Source organism: Engystomops pustulosus, chromosome 1 (assembly GCF_040894005.1).
Source record: "Engystomops pustulosus chromosome 1, aEngPut4.maternal, whole genome shotgun sequence".
In the NCBI taxonomy this organism is placed as follows: Eukaryota; Metazoa; Chordata; class Amphibia; order Anura; family Leptodactylidae; genus Engystomops; species Engystomops pustulosus.
In genome coordinates this window covers 263282283-263307572 of record NC_092411.1, presented here as the reverse complement: position 1 = coordinate 263307572, position 25290 = coordinate 263282283, and positions in this window count along the sequence as shown.

Here is a 25290-nt window from a genome sequence, read left to right as displayed (position 1 = left end):
TAGCGGCCTCCCTTTACTACTAAAATACCCCTAGCGGCCTCCCTTTACTACTAAAATACCCCTAGCGGCCTCCCTTTACTACTAAAATACCCCTAGCGCCCTCCCTTTACTACTAAAATACCCCTAGCGGCCTCCCTTTACTATTAAAATACCCCTAGCGCCCTCCCTTTACTACTAAAATACCCCTAGCGGCCTCCCTTTATTACTAAAATACCCCTAGCATCCTCCCTTTACTACTAAAATACCCCTAGCGGCCTCCCTTTACTACTAAAATACCCCTAGCGCCCTCCCTTTAAATATAATAATAAACTTACATACTTACCCAGTGATGTCTTCTTCCCTGTAGCTTTACTGCAGGTCTGACGATAATGGCGGCTCGGCTCCTCCAGGTTGCACCGCGCGCCTCGGGTCACGTGACTGACGTGATCTGACGTCAGGTCGCCTCAGTCACGTGACGACCAGCGCGCATTGCAGCCTGGAGGAGCCGGAGGAGTTGCAGAAGGTGGGCGGACCAACGCAGCGCCGGACAGGTAAGCAGGGGGCAGAAACACAGGGACGGGGGCGGGACATTAACACAGGGGCAGCACATTACACAGGGGCAGAAACACAGGGACGGGGGCGGGACATTAACACAGGGAGAGCACATTACACAGGGACAGAAACACAAGGACGGGGGCGGGACATTAACATAGGGGTAGCACATTACACTGGTGCAGCACATTACACAGGGGGGGGGGGCGGACAGCGGGCGCTGGGCGGCCGCGTCTCAGCAAAAAAATTACTACGCGTGTCAGTGCTGACACGCGTGTCATAGGTTCGCCATCACTGGGTTAAGGTGTGCAATGATATAGAGCTGCACTTCAGATGTAGCTACATTGGGGGTTATTTATCTTATCTCTGTTAGTTTTGGCTACTTTTTGCCATTGTTGTTTTTTTTCCATCTGCTTCTTTGGTAATTTATCAATCTTCCTTTTTCCTTGTGTTATGTGGTTTTTTTCAGATCTCTTTTTGAGACATTTGTTACAAATGTCGCCAAAATGTCACACAAATGTCGCAAGTCACTTCTTTCCACTTTTTAAGTTTTCCTTAAGTACGGTTTAGTTTGGATTTTTTTGTGCAAATCTTAGACAATTTGAAATGATAAATGTAATTTGCGACATTTAGCACATCTGGAATAGAAGATGAATGTGTCTTACTGATGAAAGAAAAACTAATATCCGGCTATTTTTATGCCAAAAAGGCATAAAAATTGCAGTGTGCCAAAAAATGTCTCAAAAAAGACAGGAAGAAAAATTAAGATAAATGACCCCCAGTGCTCATTTACTAAGGGTCCGAATGCCGCACTTTTGTCGGGTTCCCCGAATATTTCTTATTTGCCCTGAATTGCCCCAGGTTTTTTGCGCACGCGACAGAAATGGGGGGGGGGTTCGTGGCCGTTGAACAACCCGACAGATTTGGAAAAACCATGGAATTTGAAAAACTAATTGTGTCACAAGATCAAGCACTTACATGCACCGGGAAGAAGAAAGTGAACTCGTGGGGGACCTAGGCGAAGCAGCGACACCTGCAGGAACTCGGGCGCATGATCTTAGACCCGAATCCTTGTCGGACAACGCACCACGGGATCGTGACGGGACCAGGTAAGTAAATGTGCCCCATTGTGTTTTTATGTAGTTTATAAATTAGATTGTTTTACTGCATTATAAACTGATTTTCTTTTTTCCTTCTTTGTGCTCGGGGTGATCCAGTCCCTGAGATAAGAGCGTAGATTTGTTTTACGCCGTCCGTGCTGCTATTACCCGGTGGCTACAGACTATATTGTCAGGTTTAATTGTCGCCCTAGTGCCAGCATGGTCAGATTGTCTTGTGCGTACTCTATCTTCTCTAATAAACCCTTTTATGACTTAATAACAGTCCGCGCTATTGTACTATCTGCCCGGTTCCATATACGCGAAGAGAATTGATGGCTTGTGATCCGGCACGACGGTTGTTTGCATTATAAAAGCCTCACAACAGAATGTAATCAGCCATTGTCTTCCCCATAATCGCAGATGATTGGCATCCACTTGTAAAAATGTATTATGGTCTTCATCTCGGAATTGAAGGCTACGTCTTTATTCTGCATAATTGCTGTTACCCTGGTTGTTTATACTTTTTAGGCACATTCTCCCACACTCAACCCCCTGACCTTTAGGCTGTAGGGACAACAGGAGTCCTGGTCTGTTCATTTATGGAGGGAGAAATCAACTACAAGGGGAAGTTCTTTGAAATGAACAATGGCTTTCAATCAGAAAGTCAAAGAGAAGCGTCATATAATGAGAAGGAAATAATGAGCCCCTCACAGTTCTGCATACCTACCGCCATGACTGCCAGCGCTGGCACTAATGCCATTGTCTATGGAGACAGGCTGCTGCTGCTGCTGCTGGATTATGGATTTAATTTAATTTAGATTGTTAATAAAGACGAAGGCAAATTTTTGAAAGACAGACAGTAAACTTCTGGGATTATCCAAACTCCTTTTAAGATGTGATAATCGTGGCTTTGTGTACCGTACAATGAATGAAATCCAGGAACACAGAACATACTGCAAATCTGCAGAAGGAACGGAGAAGATTGTACAAGGGGCGGCACGGTGGCTCAGTGATTAGCACTACAGCCTTGCAGCACTGGGGTCCTGGGCTCAAGACCCATCCAGGTCAATATGAAAAGAGTTTGTATGTTTTCTGAGTGTTTGCGTCAGTTTCCTCTGGGTCTTCTGGTTTCCTCCCACTCTCCAAAACATACTGGTAGGTTGATTAGATTGTGAGCCCCATGGGGACAGGGACCAATTTGGCAAACTCTGTGCAGCACTACAGAATCTGTAGGCGATACACAAATTAAGAATTATTTTTATTATTACATTGGCGGAGGGACGGGGGATTCATCATGTCTTCTACCCCAGTTTTCTGACAGAGAAGGTACACGAATATCCACCTCCCTGACAGTTTTCCTGTTTCCCCGACATTCCACTTTGGGCGACAGTGTCTTATCTGCAGATAGCATGTTATAGAGCAGGAGGAGATGATCAGATTGTACACAGTGTCCCATCTGTAGGCAGCATGTTATTGGGCAGAAGGAGCTGAGCATAATGTACATAGTGTCCTATCTGCAAGCAGCATGTTTTAGAGTAGTAGGAGCTGAGAAGATTGTGCATAGTGTCCTATTTGAAGGCAGCTTGTTATAGAGCAGGAGGAGCTGAGCAAAATGTACATTGTGTCCTATCTGCAGGAAGCACGTTATAGAGCATGAGGAGCTGAGTAGATTGTATATAGTGTCCTATCTGCAGGCAGCATGTTATAGAGCAGGAGGAGCTGAGCACATTGTACATTGTGTCCTATCTGCAGACAGCATGTTGTAGAGCAGGAGGAGCTGAGAAGATTCTACTTAGTGTCCTATCTGCAGGCAGCTTGCTATAGAGCAGGAGGAGCTGAGCAGCTTGTACATAGTGTCCTATCTGCAGGCAGCATGTTATAGAACAGGAGGAGCTGAGCATATTATACATAGTGTCCGATGCTGAGCAGATTGTACATAGTGTCCTATCTGCAGGCAGCATGTTATAGAGCAGGAGGAGCTGAGCACATTGTAAATGGTGTCCTATCTGCAGGCAGCATGTTATAGAGCAGGAGGAGCTGAGCAGATTGTACATGGTGTCCTATCTGCAGGCAGCATGTTATAGAGCAGGGGGAGCTGAGCAGATTGTACATAGTATTCTATCTGCAGGCAGCATGTTATACTGAAGGAGGAGCTGAGCAGATTGTACATTGTATCCTATCTGCAGACAGCATGTTATAGAGCAGCATGAGCTGAGCAGATTACATATTGGGGCAAATTTACTTACCCGGTCCAACATCGTGCGCCCGAGATCCTGCATCTGTCGCTTCCCCGGTGAGGTCCGCGGGAGTTCACCTTTTTCTTTCCGGTGCTTGTAAGTGCGTGTCTTGTGACACAATTTACGATGTTAAATTCTGCGCGTGGTCCAAATCCGTCGGATCGTCTGGCGGCCCATCCCCCGATTTTTGACGCGTGAAAGCCGCGCCAAGCACCAAAATCCGATCGTGTGTGCCAAAAACCCAAGTTAAATGTGGCCATAATGGGAAATCGTCGAGAAACCCAACAAAAATGCCCTCTGCGGACCCTTAGTAAATGAGCCCCATAGTGTCCTGCAGGCACAGTTATTAGTACACACAGCACAATGAACAGGTAGTGCCGGATGGGCAAAAGATCAACAAATATAATGCTAGACAAAATAACACAGAATTGGTATATGGCTGCAGTGTCTCCTGGAATCTGGAGCAGGTTGTGACCAGATCATCAGATGTGATAGTAGAAGTGGAAAAGCCAGGGGTGCCTCTAGTGATCATAACCAAGGATTGCTGGTGTAGGATTCCCTGTTTTGGTAAAATAGGGACAAAGCATTTAGGGAGCGGGTTTCTCCCTTCGCTAGGTCCCAAGAAGATAAAAAGTACAATGGGGACAGTAATTGGAGTGGATATAAAAATCATAAGAATCAGTCAATCAATAAATAAATAGATACACATATCAATAAAAGTTCATACACACACAAACTCATATTAGCAGCATATACAGTCATTTAAGTGGTATATAAAACGATCAATTGTTTAGAATACACAATACAAAATATTAATATTAATACATACTAACACAGTAAAGGACAGCCTCCTTCCTTCTAAAATGAACTGAAATGAATTACAGCGCTTTCCCCTCCCGGTGTATGAGATTACCTCAGGCAGAGGGACAAGGGTAGTGCCGAGGCAGAAAGGAGGAGGGTGAAACAGTGTAGCAGGCTGTGAAGCTACAGATAACGCTCAGATAACGCCCACTAGAGCCCTTCTGGCTCATTAGTATAACTATAGGAGTTGATTTTAGAAGGATGGGGGCCATGGATAACAAATATGTGAAGATTACCACAGCCACACTGCCTGGTTCCATGAGTGAGTCTCAAAATTATGGATTTTGATAGTAGATTGTTGATCTGTAGTATCAGATCATCGGAGAACCCCTTCAATATCCTTACCCACTCATCCCCAGCTTTCATATTCAGAGCATACAGTGAGGGTGACAACATTGTAAAGTCCATTGTATAGTGTAATAATCAATCTAGGACTTAGAACTAGAGTATATAGAAGTTCTTCATGTAAGATGGGTTACAACAGACGATTGGGAAATTCCTTCAATAATCTCCCCCCGTTTTTTCCATTTCTTTTGTCTAAAACAGACCATCCCTAGAAAGAAGAGGAAATCACAACTACATAATAATGTAGACTCTCCCAGCCCATATGTGCATAGAAATCTGAATATCCACCGAGGGCTCGGATTCTTTGACTGTTACTCTGGTTGCAGAGGCGTCAGGTTTGGCTGCGCCGCACGGCTGTCACTATGACAAGATATTTATCATAATCTAGAGAACTGAATAGACGATGCGACAGGAGATCAGAAAGTGGTTCTAGAATGAGAATACTAAAAAAATGCCTCGGTGCTGCATAGTAGTCACAATGTAGTTATATTGTGAAGACTGTAAAGTTTGTAAACTGTAGGTTAGTACGTCATCCAAATATCAGATTTGCATTTACATGGGGCGTTTAACACACACGTTTCAAAACACACTGCAACAGCTGAAGAGAGATTTGCTTTATTAAATTGATGTTTACATTTACAAAACACATTAGTTAACACAATGTTAACACTGCCTCTCCGGGCAGTTGGACCAAGGCTGGTAATTAGCATATTAGTTAGATCATGTGTAGGTTAGTTGAGGAAGTATTTCAGGATTAGGTAAAAATAGATTAGGGTGTAGGATGATACTAGCCAGCTACCATCAGATCTAACTTAATAGGTAGATTTCTGATGGTAGTTTTCTTTTTAAGACATTGGGGGGAATTTATTAACATGTGCCATAGGTCTGTTTTTTGGCACCCAACTTGGTGTTTTTTTTGGACTTTGCATTTTAGCGCATTGACTTAATGTATTGTGTTGTATCCTGCACATTTTAGCTCGCAGAGACTGGGGCAGTGCTCATTGGCCAAGGAGGCTGGGTAGCGGTGAGCACATAAGACAAGTCCTCACTGGTCCTGGTATCTCCCGCTCTGCTGTGGTTTCTAAGGCTGGCTGTATGTTTCAACGTCAGGACCAAGGGCAGTGGATCAAGAGGAGACCCAAGCAGTGAGAACCTGTCAGAGAGCTTTTAATGATAATGAGCTCATAAAGGTTTTACAGAATAGAATTTTACTGCTTGAGGATGATACTGAGCTCTGTAAATTAATCAAGACAAAGGAGGACATTGGAGTAGTTTATGAAATCTGGAAATTTAGAAATATTTCAAATGCTGAATTATGATTATATATTTTGATAGGACTATTGATTTTATAGTGCTGTACATCTGAGAATGAATGACGACTCTTTTTGCAGTTTTTACTACCAGTACCAGGCAGCTCATGCCAATCTTAATTGTAAGATATTTCAAGATGCTTATGATAAGGAGAGAGTTTTCCTTATCATTTTCTCCATGCAATGCTCTAATCACGGTATATCGAGGATAATTTTGTGAAACAAATGTTTGAGAATGACATAGCTGAACTACAGTGGAAGATCACCAAAGTAAATTGTGTAATGGATGGATTGTACTACAAGAATGATCAAATTTGGTTTGATTCAGTTCTGTAAAAAAAAAGACAACTACAGAGAGATCTGATTACAGTGTGCAGATATACAGTGCATGGATGAAGATTACAGCTGTTTATATCTAGGTACAGGGGCGTAACTTTAGGGGGTGCAGAGGTTGCGATCACACCTGGGCCCAAAAGGTTTAGGGGGCCCTTATGGTGTTACTTTCCCATATGAGAAGACTATTACTATAAACCATACATTATAGCCGGGGGCCTGGCACAGACTTTGCACTGGGGCCCATCAGCGTCTAGTTACGCCACTGTCTAGGTAAGTAGCTAACCACTATGGCTTAGTGGTTAGCATTACAGCCTTGCAGCGCTGGGGACCTGGATTCAAGTCCCAGGGTCAACATCTGCAAAGAGTTTGTATGTTCTCTCCGTGTTTGCGTGGGTTTCCTCTGGGTCCTTTGGTTTCTTCCCACACTCCAAACATACATATAGGTTGATTAGATTGTGAACCCCATTGGGGACAGGGACTGATTTGGCAATCTCTGTGTGCGCTATATAAAAATAAAATCCATTGCACTTGACCCGAAATGTTTTCTCTATTTTTTGATTGTCATGGTCCCATACTGTATGTACAACAAGAGAAGGGAACTTACTGTCAGAGGTTGTTGTAATTGTATATACTTTATACATGTCTGAAGGGGCCTGAATGTCTTCTGGGGACGTGAACATCATGAACATCATATAATCTGGATCCACATGGTAGGATGGATTATATGTTGGACCTTTGTCTTTCCTCATTCTTATCACTTCTGTTACTATGTTACTAAGTTTTTCTTATAGATAATGTACTATTGTTGGCGACTACATCCCTGCGGAAGATAATGAGTTTTTGTTATGGAAGAAGTGGGTGACTGGATGCACAATGTCGGATCACGTTGACATTGGAGAGGTGGCTAAGGTTCACATTAATTAAGAGCTTTTGTAATATGAATTATGCAGTGAACACTTCCCAGGCACTCTGCCATTTTAAAGGGACGTGCCATTGCTTACAGCTCCATTATAGCCGCCACAATGGAATCCAAAGAGGGGCTGGGAGCGTCTTTGGTGTCGGTTTTTGTCATGGTTGAGATCTACAAGCTATAAGTGAGAGGCATCTCACAACTGTCATCCCAGACACACAGAGCGCCTAATCATCTGCCATTCAGAGCACAGGTCAACAATTATTTATCTGTCAGATTTCTGTGGATATAACTCGGTGTAACAGCTCCCCGGGGTGGGATTCTTCAGTCTGTCTGTTTGATTTTGCTTTGTGAGAGCCTTGGAAAATTTCCTGCAGGACAAACAGAGTAATCTTGTGCCTGTACCATGATGTTGGGTTGAAGTGTGAAACCATTTAGAGTCCTTCCTTTCTACTGTCATATTTCATCTCACATACACAATTTACGACTGGCAGCCATGGTTTAGTTCCTGACAGCATGACCTGGATTTATGCATCATTTATTGGGTGGTATTTTATATATTAGTCATACTTTTAACACTGTTGTTATTCTTACCTTTAGTATGACCGAAAAACCAAGGCAACTTGTACAAAATTGTAACTTTTAAAAGAATTTTGCAATTTTTCTCTTAATGTTTATAGTAGTATTTTACTGCTTTTTTAAATTTTATTTTTGCTTATATTTTCATCTTCTATTAGTAGTGGCAGTATTCATTTATATTTATCCAATTTTTTTTAATTTTTTGGTATTTAGTTTTTGTGAAAATAACTTCAAAATATCATTTAAAATCATTTTTATCAATGTAAAAAGCACTGTTATTTTATAATTTTTATATTATTATTTGAGGAATTATTTAGTAATTTAGAAATAAAAGGATGGTTGTTATGCTGCGGTATGAGAATAGACAATAAGACAGAAATAGAAAAGGACACAACAGTGAGCCATACATATAGACCCACCTAGCTGTCCCTACCTACTTGCTTATCCTACCCTAAATGGTAGGTTACAACTGGTTGATGAAACCTTCCAGCGCTATAGTCAAAAACTGGAGATGAAAAACAGAACAAGCAAACACAGAAAAATGGTTGTACAAATACGAGTCAAAACCAAGAGGACAATGGAGTAGAGCAGTGATGGCGAACCTTTTAGAGACTGAGTGCCCAAAATGCAAACCAGAGCCACTTATTTATTGCAAAGTGCCAACACAGCAATTCTAGCATTAAATTATTAAAATCTTCTTGCTCCGTGCTATACCACAGCTTTCAAAGGGTCCTGAGGACACCAATATCGTTGACAGATGGTGGGAAAATTCTGATTGCCATTGGAGCTTCCCTGAACATGAAAAATTGTGGGGCCAAGAGTAGGAGCTTCAATGGCTCCAATGATAATCTGACCATGTCCACACTCTTCCTGCAGTCTCAGGTAGACCAAGATGCATTACGTTTTGGGCAACATGGGCCTGCAGGAGGATCCCTCAAGTCCTGTCTGGTGAATTCTGTGCTGGGGCAACAGCCTGGGTGCCCACTGAGAGGGCTCGGAGTGCCACCTCTGGCACCCGTGCCGTAGGTTCGCCACCACTGGAGTAGAGAATCAAAAGACAAATGTATGACAGGAAGGATTAATAGATCAGAACATGGAAGTGCAGAAAATGCTAGCATGCTCTAAAGAAGACTTATATCCTCTTATAAGATCAGGTCATAGTCCCAGAGTGAATGGATCGGTCCCCTGATATTCAGACAAACTAAACTTGCACAGAAGGAATATGAGTGGAGGAGGCATCTGCTTATTATAGCAAGATGAACCATGAGCAGCACAGTGGCTTAGTGGTTAGCATTACACACTGGGGACCTGGGTTCAAGTCCCAGAGTTAACAACTACGAAGAGTTTGTATGTTCTCTCTGTGTTTTTGTGGGTTTCCTCCCACACCCCAAAAAATATTGGTAGGTTGATAAGATTGTGAGCCCCATGGGGACATGTACTGATTTGGCAAGCGCTGTGTAATTGGTGTGTGCTATGTAAATAAATAAATTATTATTATTATCTGCAAAGTCAACAGGAGACAGACAAGTGTGTTGAAAATCAATTACAACAGCCAGGAGTGAACTAGGGCTGTGTTCGGACTAGCACAAGACAAAATGCAAACTAACCACAAAATAATATTCAGCAGCACATCTTCTGCAGTACTTTATGGGCAGAGGATGGCTCAGAAGCACAGGTCCACAGATGTTTGAATGGTCTCATTTGAGTACTATTTTTGGCAGAGAATAAGCAAAATATTCAATTTTAGGCAGCATATTTGCAATTCTCACATTTACTGCTATGCTATTAGAAAGAAGATGTTGAAATAACATCAAAAGAAAAATGTATGCATTTAGTGACATATTGTTAGTGCATTTCTACATTGGTACAGTTACAACCTTGTCTTGGTCTTGAAGATGTGATTGTCATTAGTGTTGTATTTTACAATTGGACTAGAGTTGATCAGTTATTCACTAGGAGAATGTATAAAGAGCACTGTATTCTACACCGGTCTTGATACCCCCGTGCCCTAGAACATTGTGCATCTAATTTATGATGAGTCACAGTCGCTCAAATACAATTGATCATAATTCTTTGGAATCTTGTGACCCCTAAGGAATCAATTTATTTGAATCATGGATGACCACTTTTCAGTCACCACTAAGGCCTAATGCACATGACTGTATGGTCTTTTCTGTTCTGTATTCTGGCCTTAATACGGGATGTATTGCAACAGTATGGCACTGTATCTGTGTCGTATCCATATAAAATATGGGGGGCTGGCAGATGATGGATGGCTGACTATTGGCTGGCTGACAGAAGGCACCTCCCGCTGGTTCTGGATACTGCCATTATATATGGTAGCTTACGGTGCACAGCCATATGCAGCACGTATTTAAGCTACATTAACACAAATGTGTGCCCGCCGTACCCTAGCACATGTCGGTACCCGAGAGAGGAGGAGGGGGTGAGCGCTGCTCTTTCCTGCCCCTCTCCATGGAGGAACATTGCGCACGGCACCATATTTCAAGAAAAGATATGACATGGGGTACGGAATGGTACATTGCCGCACTTGTGCTGCACCGTACCGCTTCTGTTGGGTGCTGTGCGCCCATTGACAGCTATGGGGAACGTATATACACCTGTGAATGCAGCCTTACCCTGTATTTTATATGTTCCCATTGACTTTTATGGGCCATATGGAACTGAAATACAGTGGAAAATAGGACATGCTATATATTTTTCCATGTCCCGCTCACAGTACAGTATGTAATGATAGACAATACGGCCATGTACATTCAATTTGGGTCCAAATCTATCTGATGTGAACTAATGTTGTTTTAATTGTCTTAGAAATTGGTATACCCCCCCCCCTCTGTTGCTCTAAACACAGGATTTTATAAATAAAAAGTCATACAGTTTTTTTTAACCTGTAAGAAAGGGTTAATGATATACTGTATGTCCTTCCCTTTTCTAATTTTAAAATTTGTAGTGTTTTGCAAAAAACTAATAATAATAAGAAGCCTAACGCACGTGGAGCACACAGACACAGTCATCAACGTACATTTTAACAGATCCATTAGACTCATCAGACTGTAATTATCATATATATATATTTATACCAATGTTTGGAAACAAGTCAAACTGGGTGTACTCGATCTCAATAAGGATCAATCTCCATTCAATATTGTAACCTAAAAGGTGTGCCTACCCCAAATATCTACAAATGTGAATTGCTTATACAAACTGGTACCGTATTTATAAAATACTACAAACCTACAGCATAAATACTAACCAACGCAAAAAAGTATAGTGTATTTTTTATTAATACAAGCAATACATTTTTCCCACAGTGAGAAATAAAATATATATTTTTCATGCAGCTATTGGTAAATATGGATGGCCTAGAAAGACCCCGGGATGACTCCCGTAATGTTGAATTTTATCGTCTGTAATCTTTCATTGATGTATACGTACTAATAAAGTATATACAAATTTCTATACACTTTACATTTTTTGTGTTGGTTGGTATTTATTCTGTAGGTTTGTAGTTGTTGTGCTATTGTCATATATAGAAGATCCATCCAAAGCGAATCGGCAGAAGATATTCTGAATCTATTTGGTGCATGAAATACATTCCGAATCTATGAATTGACGGGTAGATTTGCTTGTCTCTGATCACTTCCAAATGAACAAACACTGGAAACACAAACACCCTCTTTTAAATCTCACCTGTTTACCTATAATCTTTACCAGCAGCTTGCATTTCCAACAATTATATCCTTTGTATAGTGCACACAGATTACGCAGAGCTACACAGAACTTGCCAAATCAGTCCCTGTCCCCATGGGGCTCACAATCTAATCAACCTACCAGTGTGTTTTGGAGTGTGGGAGTAAAACCCACACAAGCACGGAGAGAACATACAAACTCATTGCAGATGTTGACCTGGATGGGACTTGAATCCAGGACCGCAGCACTGTAGGACTAACCACTGAACCACCATGCTGCCCGTAAGTATGATATGATATGAAAGATGAGAGTCTTTTCATTAGTATGATGTTGAAAGCTTGTTGACTCATTCTATTGACTCATCTCATATGAAAACGGGGTGAGAAGAGTCATATTTGCCTGACTTTGGGGGAGATTTTTAATAGATAAATGGTAGAACTGGTAATGTTAGTAAAGACATTTCATACCCTATCTAAGGGGGTAGCAGTTTATTAGTATAAAACTCGGTGGCAGGTTCTCTTTTAAGACAGACTAGTGGCAAGTTACCCATGAACCTAACAAAAAGTCTTCTGGCCTTTAGAGCATGGGTCCTATGGAGCTCTCATTCTGTGATGGGCATAGAGGCCCTGTCATATTTCAATACTACATTATTAAGAATAATATTGGTCGTTTTTTTTTCTTAGGACAAGACAGTATATGTAAAATATTCATCCGCTTTCTCCCCATGTCTTATTGTCTCCCGCTGTTTTCGGAATCTTAATTAGGTTGCAATTATGATGAATAATTTAATAAAATAGAATAAACATAAAATAGACAACTATAAAAGATAACAAAACGGAATCCTATTATAAAGTAGCGCGAGAGATGGGGGGTGCATTATGAGCCCATGGAACAAGAGAATGGAGCACCTGCACAAGGGGCCTAATTGCCGGATGTTTTTTTTCGAGAGCTTCTCTTATTTAGAGTAGAATTGGATGATGAAAGGGAATCGGAGAGTATAGGTCATGATGAGAGCTACATTCTGCTTCATTACATATGCTCCAGCCTAGACTGCTTAACCCTGCCACTTCTAATAATGCCATATTCTTCACTAGGATATGCACAAAGATCTAAAGAAAAATCTTATATTGAAGCATTCACAATATTACTACTATATTTTCATCAGACACACACACCGGTGAACTTCTTAAGACTTATAGGGGTGTTCCCATTTCATCAAAATAATGTTAATGTTTTTATGATAAAAGTTATACAATTTTACAATATACTTTCTGTACCAATTTTAGATCTAGGTTTTCTAGATCTCTGTTTGCCGTCCTGCTACAGAAGCTCCTATGTTTACTACCAGTGGACAGAAATCTGACCATAGTCACACAGGTGCACGGCTCGTTAGTATCACAGAGAGTAATCAGAGCTGTGTGTTATAACGAGCCGTGCACCTGTGTGACCAGGGTCAGATTTCTGCCCACTGGATGTAATCATAGAAACTTTCTAGGGAATGACAGCAAGCAGAGATCTAGAAACCTGTGAGGAATTGATACAGAGGGGGGTTTACCTGGGTTTTTTGGTATAAAAAAGTCTCAAAGTAATTGCATTGAGGTTTTTTTGGGACCGTTGATTGCTAAAAAGTCTCACATGGCTACTTTCACCTCTTCATTAATCTATCGTCAATGTAGAACATTTGCTAGTGCAACGCGGTGCAAAACCAGAGTCATGACTTGGGACTTTTGCAAAAAGTCTCCAAAAAAGTCTTATAGTTACTCCAGCCCTGGCCTGGGACTGTTTGTGCATTTTGAGACTTTTTGGGGACTTTTTAAAAGTAGACCATAGTAACATTTATTAAAGGGCCAAAGCCACTATAATGAATCTGTTGGGCAGTGGAGCTCCAAAGACAGACATAAATCTGTCCCAAGGAGCCGACCTAACGATAAATAACCCCCAGAAAGTATATTGGAAAATTGTATAACTTTTAATAATACAAACAATAACATTAATTTGCTGACATGGGCATAGCCCTTTAAGACACAAAAAAACACAAATACTCCAAAAATGGTGAAAAAAATGTAAAAAAAAAACAAGAAAAACAAAACAAGTAAAATTAATGATAAATGTCCTCTATATAGTCTGAAAAAAGAAAATGACTTTCACCTGCAGATAGCAGATAGGAAATTATGTATAATATAATAATAAAAAAGAAAACTCCTTCACTATTATCAGTGGTTAGAAGGACATATAAGATAATGGCTGCACATCATAACGGAATAATGTGCCTTTCTCCAGCTCTTTCTCCACAATTATTCTATAAGTACTAGGCAGAACTTCTACCTTGACTTACTGATGATAAACAACGTAAACTCAGAAATACTGTAACGTTACCATGATGTCTATTAGTGACCGTGTCCTCACGTAGCACAGAAGAATTATCTAGAAACTTCCGGGAATAGAATCTTTCTCAACTTTTCTCTTTGAAACATTGCTGCACAATGGTAAACAGACATGGCCCCGGCTCCCGGAAACAATACAGATTCGCTTTAGATATAGCGGATGGTCCTCAGGAGACATCAGGTTTTATCGAAGTGTTTTGCATATGTACATCTGCTTGACAATTAGCAGACGACCGACGGTTGTTAAATCTTTAAGCCTGTTAGAATATTCAGATCTGGATACTGTCTCTTTAGAGAGTGTTCGAGAATTGTCAATGAAGAGAACCACTAGTGTTGGCATAGGACAATGCAGCTGTGGAAATAGACTGTGGCTAAGGAGAGCCAGGAGGATACTTATCCCGCTATCCCTTGTATTAGACAGTAAGCAGGTTCTCTCTGTAGATAGTTCTGTGATGACTGGATTTATTTGATAGTCTTCTTTAATTATTTTGATTCATAAAACATTATGGAAAACTATCTATCCAAAAAAGAAAAGTCCCGGTCAGCATAGTGTGATGATTCCAGTGAAGTAAGGGGCAGCTTCGGCTCCAGGTTTCAGTAGGCCACTGGGCGACAGAGCCTCAGTGGGCCCCTTTGCAGTGAATTCAAGTGGAGGCATTAAAAATTCATCAACTAAAATAGTCCCCTGTTCCCTAAAATATTCCCTAGTTTACCACACTACCACACCATTTACATAAAACCCTCCTCCCCCCTTATGGATTCATTAGATATAGCCCCCTTCATCCTCTATAGATTCTTTATGTACAGACTTATGTGCCCCCCCCCCAGCAGCTCTAGGCCCCAGCACTTGCCCAGGTAAGTCCAGTGCTGGCACCGGCCCTGGGAGAGGGTTCACTGCCCATAGGTCCTGGCAAGGCCTTCTGCACATAGATGTGGGAGCACAGTCAGAACACCATAATCCAAAATTCAATTAAGAGTGAGGTTCATGAAAATGTGGCAACGTTTCGGTGTCTTTAACCTTTTTGAAAAATTTTAAATCTCCTGGATTATCTATTTATCTGACGTATCATGCTCCTCTTAGTTGGGGACCTGCAGTGACATAAACAAGGCACTCATCGGATCTATCAGGAGGTTTTGGCCTCGTGATAAATCTGGGTGGCCGGCTGCATAGCACACTGATGCACCTCGCTGTCGGAGCTCAGAACTGGTGTAGCCTGCACTTGAACAGGCACAGGCTAAATATATAGGCAGTAGGCAGCACCTCCCCCTCTATGCCAAGAAAATGCCATTCCTGGCCTCTGCTCCGGGAATGGCACAGAAATCATAGTTTGTATGTCTGTTTTAAGGCCCCCCCATAAAATAAAAAAATCTCTCCCATAAAGTAAAAAAAAATACACACAAAATATTGATAAGTATTCCAAAATAAACATTAATATTTCCAAATATTAAATTAAAAATGTCCTCCTTCTCTATACAAAAACCATCACAGTAGTCGTCCTGTTTGTTATACATGAAAACAAGAAGGAATTAATATATACTATACATTACAAAAAAAAACTAATTTTTTCTAAAATATTTTTAACTATTTTGAACAGATTTCCAAATTTAATTAATATTAATTTAAAAAAATCCCCATTACACTATAAAATACATCACGGTAGTCGACCTGTTTGTTGTATATCAAAACAGGAAGGAATTAATATTTTTTATATACATTACAAAAAAACTTTGACCCCCTCAGAAAAATTAAAATGAGAAAAAAGTCCTTTAAACTTTTTAAAATATATTTTAACTATGCCTATATGTCACAATTTTTTTTTTTTTTTTTTTATATTTTAACTATGCCTATATGTCACAAATAAAAAATTAACATCAGCTAAAAACCTGGTTCGAAAGGGGTTAAACAATACACAGATGAAAACAGGTTGGTCTTGGGTTCAGCTGATAAAATCCTTTTATTTTGCTCTTTGCGTGTACTTCAGTCTCATTCTGATGACAATGACAAGGAAAGTCACCAAAGAGAAGGTCACGCGATGGGGTTGGCTCTAGCTGTAAGCGCTGAAGCTTGTGGGTTTTATCATTTACTGATCAGATCGGCCATTATGTCAACTTAAATACCATCACTGTAAACACAGGACACGGCTCTGGGGGATATAGCATATATAGGTTGACCAATGACCAAGCAATGCCTACCGTCCCTTCACAATACATTTCATCAAATGCTCAGGAATCGTCACCTTTCAGATGTACGTCCCAGAGAGCGCAGCCATGCCGGATACATTGACCTGATGGTTGAGGCGAAATGTCAAAACAAGTAAATAAATTTATCAGAGTCTTGAGACCATTGTCTGCATTTATAAATAAAAATAAATAAAGTCAGACAATATTTAACAGTCACGTTATAATGGAATGACCTATAATATAAAATAATGCTTAATTGGGGGACATCTTTATATGTATCTTATGCTGTCATTTTTGAAGTACACCTTTTTCTGCCTTATGTATCTTTATTTTCCAGATGTTCCATACAACTTTAATTACTTTTTTTCCCCATTTTGTCACTTTTTAGGTGCAAATCTGCACCTGAACCCTGTTTTAACATGTTTTCCACATTAACCTGCTGGGCATTGAAAATTTGGGCAGTTTTTTTTTTAATTCATACAATTTTAAGGGTGAGGTCACATGTGTTTTCATACAGTTGAAAAGAGCAGATTTTCCTAAATACATTACATTTGTTAACACTATGTCAGCATGTATGTTAGCACCTTGTTAACACATGTATTTTATAAACCAGTGATGAAAACAATATAATTTAATGTAAATTTTCTCTTCTCTGCCGTTGTGATGCATTTGAAAATGGATGTGTAACATCATTTGTGACTGCAGCCTCATATGTCGTCATCTCCCTGGGGTGTGACTAGAGTGCTTAAAAATGCAGGACACGGCCTCAAATCCAAAATTTACAGAAGTGTCCACGCCTGCCTATAGCCCCCTCACATGGCTTTTGCCATGGATTTGAGACATTTGCAACAAATGTCTCAAAAAGAAGCCAAAAGATGGACCTGCCAGGACAGGGAAAACTAAACATTTATCACAAGAAAAAGACATGATCATATAGTACAAAAAAGACCTTCCAAATGTCTCAATTATATGTCACCAGAAGAACAAAAACTAAGATACATGTCCCCCATTGTGTCAGTAAAAAATACAACTTATAAAAAATATTTTTAAGCCTAACTCAAAAATTACAGGTTTTATTAAGATTAACATTTTCCTTACAATAGACTAAAATTAAAGTTGGTTTATTACTAAAATGTCCTTTTCTTAGTGTAGCTGCTGCTGCCTCTGTTAGTCACTCTCTGCAAATATACATATGGCCATTGATTGACCAAACAAGTAGAGACCAAGTGTATTAAAACACAGTGGGGAATCCAGGAGTGTTCCAGCTCAGCAATGACGTTGTTGCCCACTGTACACTTAATCTGAGAATTCACCAATATGTAACAATTAGAGATGAGCGAGCACTAAAATGCTCGGGTACTCGTTATTCGAGACGAACTTTTCCCGATGCTCGAGTGCTCGTTTCGAGTAACGAGCCCCATTGAAGTCAATGGGAGACTCGAGCATTTTTCAAGGGGACCAAGGCTCTGCACAGGGAAGCTTGGCCAAACACCTGGGAACCTCAGAAAAGGATGGAAACACCACGGAAATGGACAGGAAACAGCAGGGGCAGCATGCATGGATGCCTCTGAGGCTGCTTAATCGCACCATTATGCCAAAATTATGGGCAACAGCATGGCCATGACAGAGTGACAGAATGAAGCTAGATAGCATCTAAAACATCCAATAATTGACCCTGACACGATAGGGGACGGCATGCAGAGGCAGCGGCAGCAGCGGAAGGCTAGAGAGTGGCATGGCGACATACCCTAAATGGACTCAGGCTTCAAACCAATGGGTAGCAGAGAGGAACCAAAGGAGGTGAGCAAGAAGCGCTCAAATAATATTGGTACATGATAAAAGTTTGCCAGTATATTTTGTGGATTACACAGCAGGGTGGCGACAAAGTTAACATGGAAGCCATGAAAACAATCCAAAATTCTGCCTGACACAGCTCGTTTGATAAGGGGACGATGTATGGAGGCAGTGAACTAGTAGTAGATTAAAGGTGCTGCAGTTAAAACTATGTTAGTTGGTTCTTGGCATGGAGCTGGCGCTCCGCTGCCAGGCGAGCTTTCGCCTATCCAAGCCCCTGTCTCTAGGCTACTCCCCAAACAGCACTTCTAAGAACCTTTCGGATAAGATCAAGTGTAGTAGCGTTCTTATAAGTTTGGGATATGGCGGGTGAGGGGAATGTAAACATCTGCGCAAGAAGCGCTGAAATAATATCCGTAAATGAAAAAAGTTAACAAGTTTGATGTGGAATGCCCTGCAATAGCTCTTGGGCGGTGTGCCTTTTATCACCTAGGCTCAGCAGTTTGAGCACCGCCTGCTGTCGCTTAGCAACGGCACTGCTGCTGTGCCTAGAGCTACCGACTGATGGCGCCATGCCCACGGATGGTAATTCGGAGGAGGAGGAGGTGGAGGAGGGGTGGGAGGAGGAGGAGGCATAGTAGGCCTCAAACACCTGGACCGAGGTAGGCCCCGCAATCCTCGGCGTCGGCAGTATATGACCAGCCGCAGGGTCACACTCGGTCCCAGCCTCCACCAAGTTAACCCAATGTGCCGTCAGAGATATATAGTGGCCCTGCCCGGCAGCACTCGTCCACGTGTCCGTGGTCAGGTGGACCTTGTCAGAAACGGCGTTGGTCAGGGCACGGATTATGTTGTCTGACACGTGCTGGTGCAGGGCTGGGACGGCACATCGGGAAAAGTAGTGGCGGCTGGGGACCGAATACCGAGGGGCGGCCGCCGCCATGAGGCTGCGAAAGGCCTCGGTCTCTACTAGCCTATAGGGCAGCATCTCCAGGCTTAGCAATCTGGAGATGTGCACATTAAGGGCTTGGGCGTGCGGGTGGGTTGCACTATATTTGCGTTTCCGCTCCAGCGTCTGGGGTATGGAGAGCTGAACGCTGGTGGATGCTGTGGAGGATCGTGGAGGTGACGATGGGGTTTTTGTGGCAGGGTCCTGGGCAGGGGGCTGACTATCAGCTGACACAGGGGAAGGAGCAGTGGTGTGCACGGCCGGAGGTGAACGCGCTTGTTGCCACTGAGTGGGGTGTTTAGCATTCATATGCCTGCGCATACTGGTGGTAGTTAAGCTAGTAGTGGTGGAACCCCTGCTGATCCTGGTTTGGCAAATGTGGCACACTACAGTCCGTCGGTCATCCGGTGTTTCCTTAAAGAACCTCCAGACTTCTGAAAATCTAGCCCTCGCCGCAGGAGCCCTCGCCACGGGAGCTTCACTAGTTGACACATTTGGCGCTGATGCACCAGCTCTGGCCCTGCCTCTCCGTCTGGCCCCACCACTGCCTCTTCCAACCTGTTCTGGTCGAGGACTCTCCTCCGTCTCAGAAGCACTGTGTTCACCCGGCCTCTCAACCCAGCTTGGGTCTGTCACCTCATCATCCTCCGATCCCTCAGTCTGCTCCCCCCTCGGACTTCCTGCCCTGACAACAACTTCCCCACTGTCTGACAACCGTGTCTCCTCATCGTCGGACACCTCTTTACACACTTCTTCCACTACGTCAACAAGGTCATCATCACCCACAGACTGCGACTGGTGGAAAACCTGGGCATCGGAAAATTGCTCATCAGCAACCGGACAAGTGGTTTGTGACTGTGGGAAGGGTCCAGAAAACAGTTCCTCAGAGTATGCCGGTTCAAATGGCAAATTTTGCTGGGAGGGGGCAGACTGGGGGGGAGGAGGCTGAGGTGCAGGAGCTGGAGGAGTGCCGATTTCGGTGACATGGGTGGACTGCGTGGAAGACTGACTGGTGGACAAATTGCTCGAAGCATTGTCGGCAATCCACGACATCACCTGTTCGCACTGTTCTGGCCTCAACAGTGCTCTACCACGATTCCCAGTAACTTCAGACATGAACCTAGGGAGTGTAGCTCTGCGGCGTTCCCCTGCTCCCTCATAAGCAGGTGGTGTCTCACCCCGCCCAGGAACATGGCCTCTGACCCCTGCAGTAGTTGGACGCCCACGTCCCCGCCCTCGTCCTCTACCCCTAGCCCTCGGGTTAAACATTTTGAAAATGAGAGTTATAACTTGTATTTTTTTTTTAACTTTTTTTTTTTGTTTTTGTTTTTTTTTTGTGTTTTTTAGTTTTTAAAACCAAACGATGCTATCCTATTGCTATGGCTATTTTCTAGCCAAGTATTACAGCACACTACTATGCCAGATGAGATAACGCTGAGTTATGAAAAAAATAAACGTAAAATAAAAAAGGAAATGGCAGACTGTGCCTAGTTGAAATACAACCCCGGGCCCTAATAAATTTTCCCACTTCGGTCTTTGCGATGGATATGTGCGTCACTAAAACACAGTGGTCGCAAGTCTGACTCCAAATTGCTCCCAATTTGATAGTAGATGCACTGCAGCAAGTACAGCCACCAGCAAATCAACCAGAAATCAAATATATATAACGCTACTGTAGGCGTAATTAAGACGTTTGTATTCTCCTATGGCTATTTTCTAGCCAAGTATTACAGCACACTACTATGCCAGATGAGATGACGCTGAGTTATGAAAAAAATAAACGTAAAATAAAAAGAAACTGGCAGACTGTGCCTAATTCTACTCAAACCCCTAATAAATTTTCCCACTTTGGTGTTTGAGGTGGATATGTGTGTCACTAAGAGCTAAACACAACGGTAGCAAGTCCCCCTGCTAATTCCTCACAATATGGTACTAGCTGCAAATTAAAAAAAAAAAAAATTATAACGTTATTGTAGCCCTAAGAAGGGCTGTTGGGTTCTTTTAGAATCACTCCTGCCTAACAGTAAGCTAATAGAACACCCTAACGCTTTCCCTGAGCAGCAGCAGCTCTCTCCCTAGCGGCATCCAGACAGAGAATGATCCGAGCAGCGCGGGCAGCGGCTAGTCTATCCCAGGGTCACCTGATCTGGCCAGCCAACCACTGCTATCTACGTGTAAGGGTACCACGTCATGCTGGGTGGAGTGCAGAGTCTCCTGGCTTGTGATTGGCTCTGTTTCTGGCCGCCAAAAAGCAAAACGGCAGGAGCTGCCATTTTCTCGAGCGGGCGAAATACTCGTCCGAGCAACGAGCAGTTACGAGTACGCTAATGCTCGATCGAGCATCAAGCTCGGACGAGTATGTTCGCTCATCTCTAGTAACAATGGTTTTTCAGATGAGAGAAGGTGGATCTATCAGGAGGTTCTGTCAATAGGGTGACTTGAAGTCCTTGTGGCTTGAAGTCATCAGGACAGTATATCAAAGGTCTTAGGTTCTCCATTATCGAATATCGAAGAGCTTCCACTGAAGGGTATATAAAGCAATAATTTACCTAAAAAACAACAGAGAACCTTCAATGAACCTAAAAAAACTTTATTATAAATCTGTAGGTGCAACTTAGCGCTACAGGTATCCACCATGAGCACATCTTAAAACCGATGGGAATAGAGCCTTACTTATTTACTCTATTACAATTTTACAAGTCTACAGTAAATCTACTTAAAGAAAACCTACCAATTGGAAATGGTCATTCTGACCCACACTAACCTGCATATAAGTGGAGCTGAGCTGGTGCACATATTTTGATTAAACATATAATGAAATGGATGGATTATAACTATAGATTTTTATCTTTGCTAATAACTCACTCGGTGCTCCTGAGAGCTGGTAATGTCACAGAACCCTCAGGAGCATTAGGGCATGGGCATCGCTGGCTCACAGGAACAGCTGCGCCTACTATCGCCGAAGTCTTGCAAGGAGAATGCCGAAGTTTCGTGATAGCACTATCGGTGATAGTACGCGCAGCCAACCTGCGAGCCGGTGGCAAGACTTCGGCAGTCTCCTCGTGATAGCATGCGCAGCCGCCATGTGAGCCGGCAATGCGCATGCCCTAATGCTCCTGAGGGTTGGGTGACATCACCGGCTCTCAGGAGCGAAGAAGGGAGGGTGGGGGGAGGCGGGGAAGGCACTCTGCATGCCTTCCATAGTATACTAAGTGCTGTGACGTAGAGAGAAGCGCCGAGTGGGTTATTAGCAAAAATAAGAATACATAGTTATAATTAGAGATGAGCAAGCACTAAAATGCTCGGGTACTCGTTATTCGAGACGAACTTTTCCCGATGCTCGAGTGCTCGTCTCGAATAACGACCCCCATTGAAGTCAATGGGAGACTCGAGCATTTTTCAAGGGGACCAAGGGTCTGCACAGGGAAGCTTGGCCAAACACCTGGGAACCTCAGAAAAGGATGGAAACACCACGGAAATGGACAGGAAACAGCAGGGGCAGCATGCATGGATGCCTCTGAGGCTGCTTAATCGCACCATTATGCCAAAATTATGGGCAACAGCATGGCCATGACAGAGTGACCGAATGAGGCTAGATAGCATCTAAAACATCCAATAATTGACCCTGACACTATAGGGGACGGCATGCAGAGGCAGTGGCAGCAGTGGCAGCCCCAGGGTCGGACTAGGTCCCAGCCTCCACCAAGTTAACCCAATGTGCCGTCAGCGATATATAGTGGCCCTGCCCGGCAGCACTCGTCCACGTGTCCGTGGTCAGGAGGACCTTGTCAGAAACGGCGTTGGTCAGGGCACGGATGATGTTCTCTGACACGTGCTTGTGCAGGGCTGGGACGGCACATCGGGAAAAGTAGTGGTGGCTGGGGACCGAATACCGAGGGGCGGCCGCCGCCATGAGGTTTCGAAAGGCCTTGGTCTCTACCAGCCTATAGGGCAGCATCTCCAGGCTAAGCAACTTGGAGATGTGGACGTTGAGGGCTTGGGCGTGTGGGTGGGTTGCGCTATACTTACTTTTGCGCTCCAGCGTCTGGGGTATGGAGAGCTGAACGCTGGTGGATGCTGTGGAGGATCGTGGAGGCGAAGATGGGGTTTTCGCACGGGGGGTGTTTGGGCCGTGGTCCTGGGCAGGGGGCTGACTAGCAGATGACACAGGGGAAGGAGCAGTGGTGTGCCCAGCCGAAGGTGAACGGGCTTGGTGCCATTGAGTGGGGTGTTTAGCATTCATAAGCCTGCGCATACTGGTGGTAGTTAAGCTAGTAGTGGTGGAACCCCTGCTGATCCTGGTTTGGCAAAGGTTGCACACCACAGTCCGTCGGTCATCCGGTGTTTCTGTAAAGAAGGCAAATCAGCAAATACGAAATACTATCGTAGGTCAGCTCACCACATAGTCCAGACAATCCTCGTTTTCTCGGCTCCAAAATGGCTCCAGCACGGACAACCTTGGCCACAGGTGCACACGAAGCAGCAATCGAGGAAAAAAGCTTTAATCCAGCTAGATGCGAGGAGCCAGTGTATCGATAAAATCATCAGAAATTTATTAAATCCATAAAGCGGTAAAATATACAGCACAGCATAATGGGGAAAAAAAGGGGGAAAAGGGAAAACATGAAGGCTACAAGCCTACGCGTTTCGGTACATGACCTTATTCATGGCTTCTGCATTACTTTCTGCAACGTTGCCTTATAAACATGACTTCCGGATCATTAGCTTTTTTCAGGTGAGATTTAACACTTGCTATGCTGGAACATTTAAAAACAAGTCATTCATGAACAATGCATATATAACAAAGACGTCTATAATGTTGGAAAGATTGATTAAGAAAGGCATCACACTAACAAAAATGTATTAAATCTTGTTTTTTGTTTAGACCGAATGGAACTCTAGTTTGTAGAGTAAATATCCAAAAGGTCTCACGGTTTAAAAGAATGCGTTTAAGATCACCGCCCCTTTTAGGTTTTACAATTCTTTCAATTCCTCTACATTTTAAGCTGCTATATTCTCCAGCATGGCAGTCTCTAATATGTTTAGACACTGCCGAAATATTTAGCGCATTATCTGAATTGGCATCAGAAAGGTGTCTTCTGATGCGCGTCTTGAGACTGTTTGTAGTGCAGCCAATGTAATCGATGCAACAGCTAGTGCATTGAATTTGATACACCACATATTTTGTGTTGCAATTAATAAAATTTTTTATCTCATATTGTGTATTCGTGACATTTGATGAAAACATTTTACTCGGGTCTGCAATAGAACAGCATTTACACCGAGCCGCTCCACATTTAAAAAAACCCTTGGAACTAAGCCAAGTTGTTTTTGACTGTTTCGTTTGGAACAGGCTAGGTGATAACATGCTGTTTAAAGTCGGGGCTTTTTTAGCAACACATCTAATATTTTTGTCAACTATTGTTGTTAGCGTTGGATCTGTGTACAGTATCGGTAAATTTTTGTATATAATTTTTTCAATTTCTTTGTATTGAGTACTGTATACAGTTGAAAAAACAATTGGAGGTACATGTTTTACAAGATTAGTTTTGTGAGAACTTCTCTTAGATGAATTTAATAAATTGGTTCTTGGAATCTTTTCAACAATATGGGAAGCTCTATTCAACATCCACTTGGGATATTGTCTCTCTAGCAATTTGTTACGTACTTTTTTCTCTTCTGGTTTATATATGTTAGGGGTAGAGCAATTTCGTTTGGTTCGTATAAGCTCTCCTATTGGTATATTTTTTATGACGTGCCTAGGATGGCATGAACTCGCTAGAAGAATCGAATTGGATGCAGTGGGTTTTTCATAGGGTGTAATTTGCACGGACGTAGTGCTTCTTAATGTAATGTCCAAAAAATTCATATCAAAGTTTTGGACATTATATGTAAATTTCAGATTCATCTCATTTGAGTTAATGTACTGTACAAATCCATCAATTTCGGACACCGCACCCTCCCATATCAGGAGCTGGTCGTCTATATAGCGGCCATACCACCTGATATGGGAGAGGTACGGATTGGTATCCGTAAAGAGGAGAATGACTTGTTTTTAAATG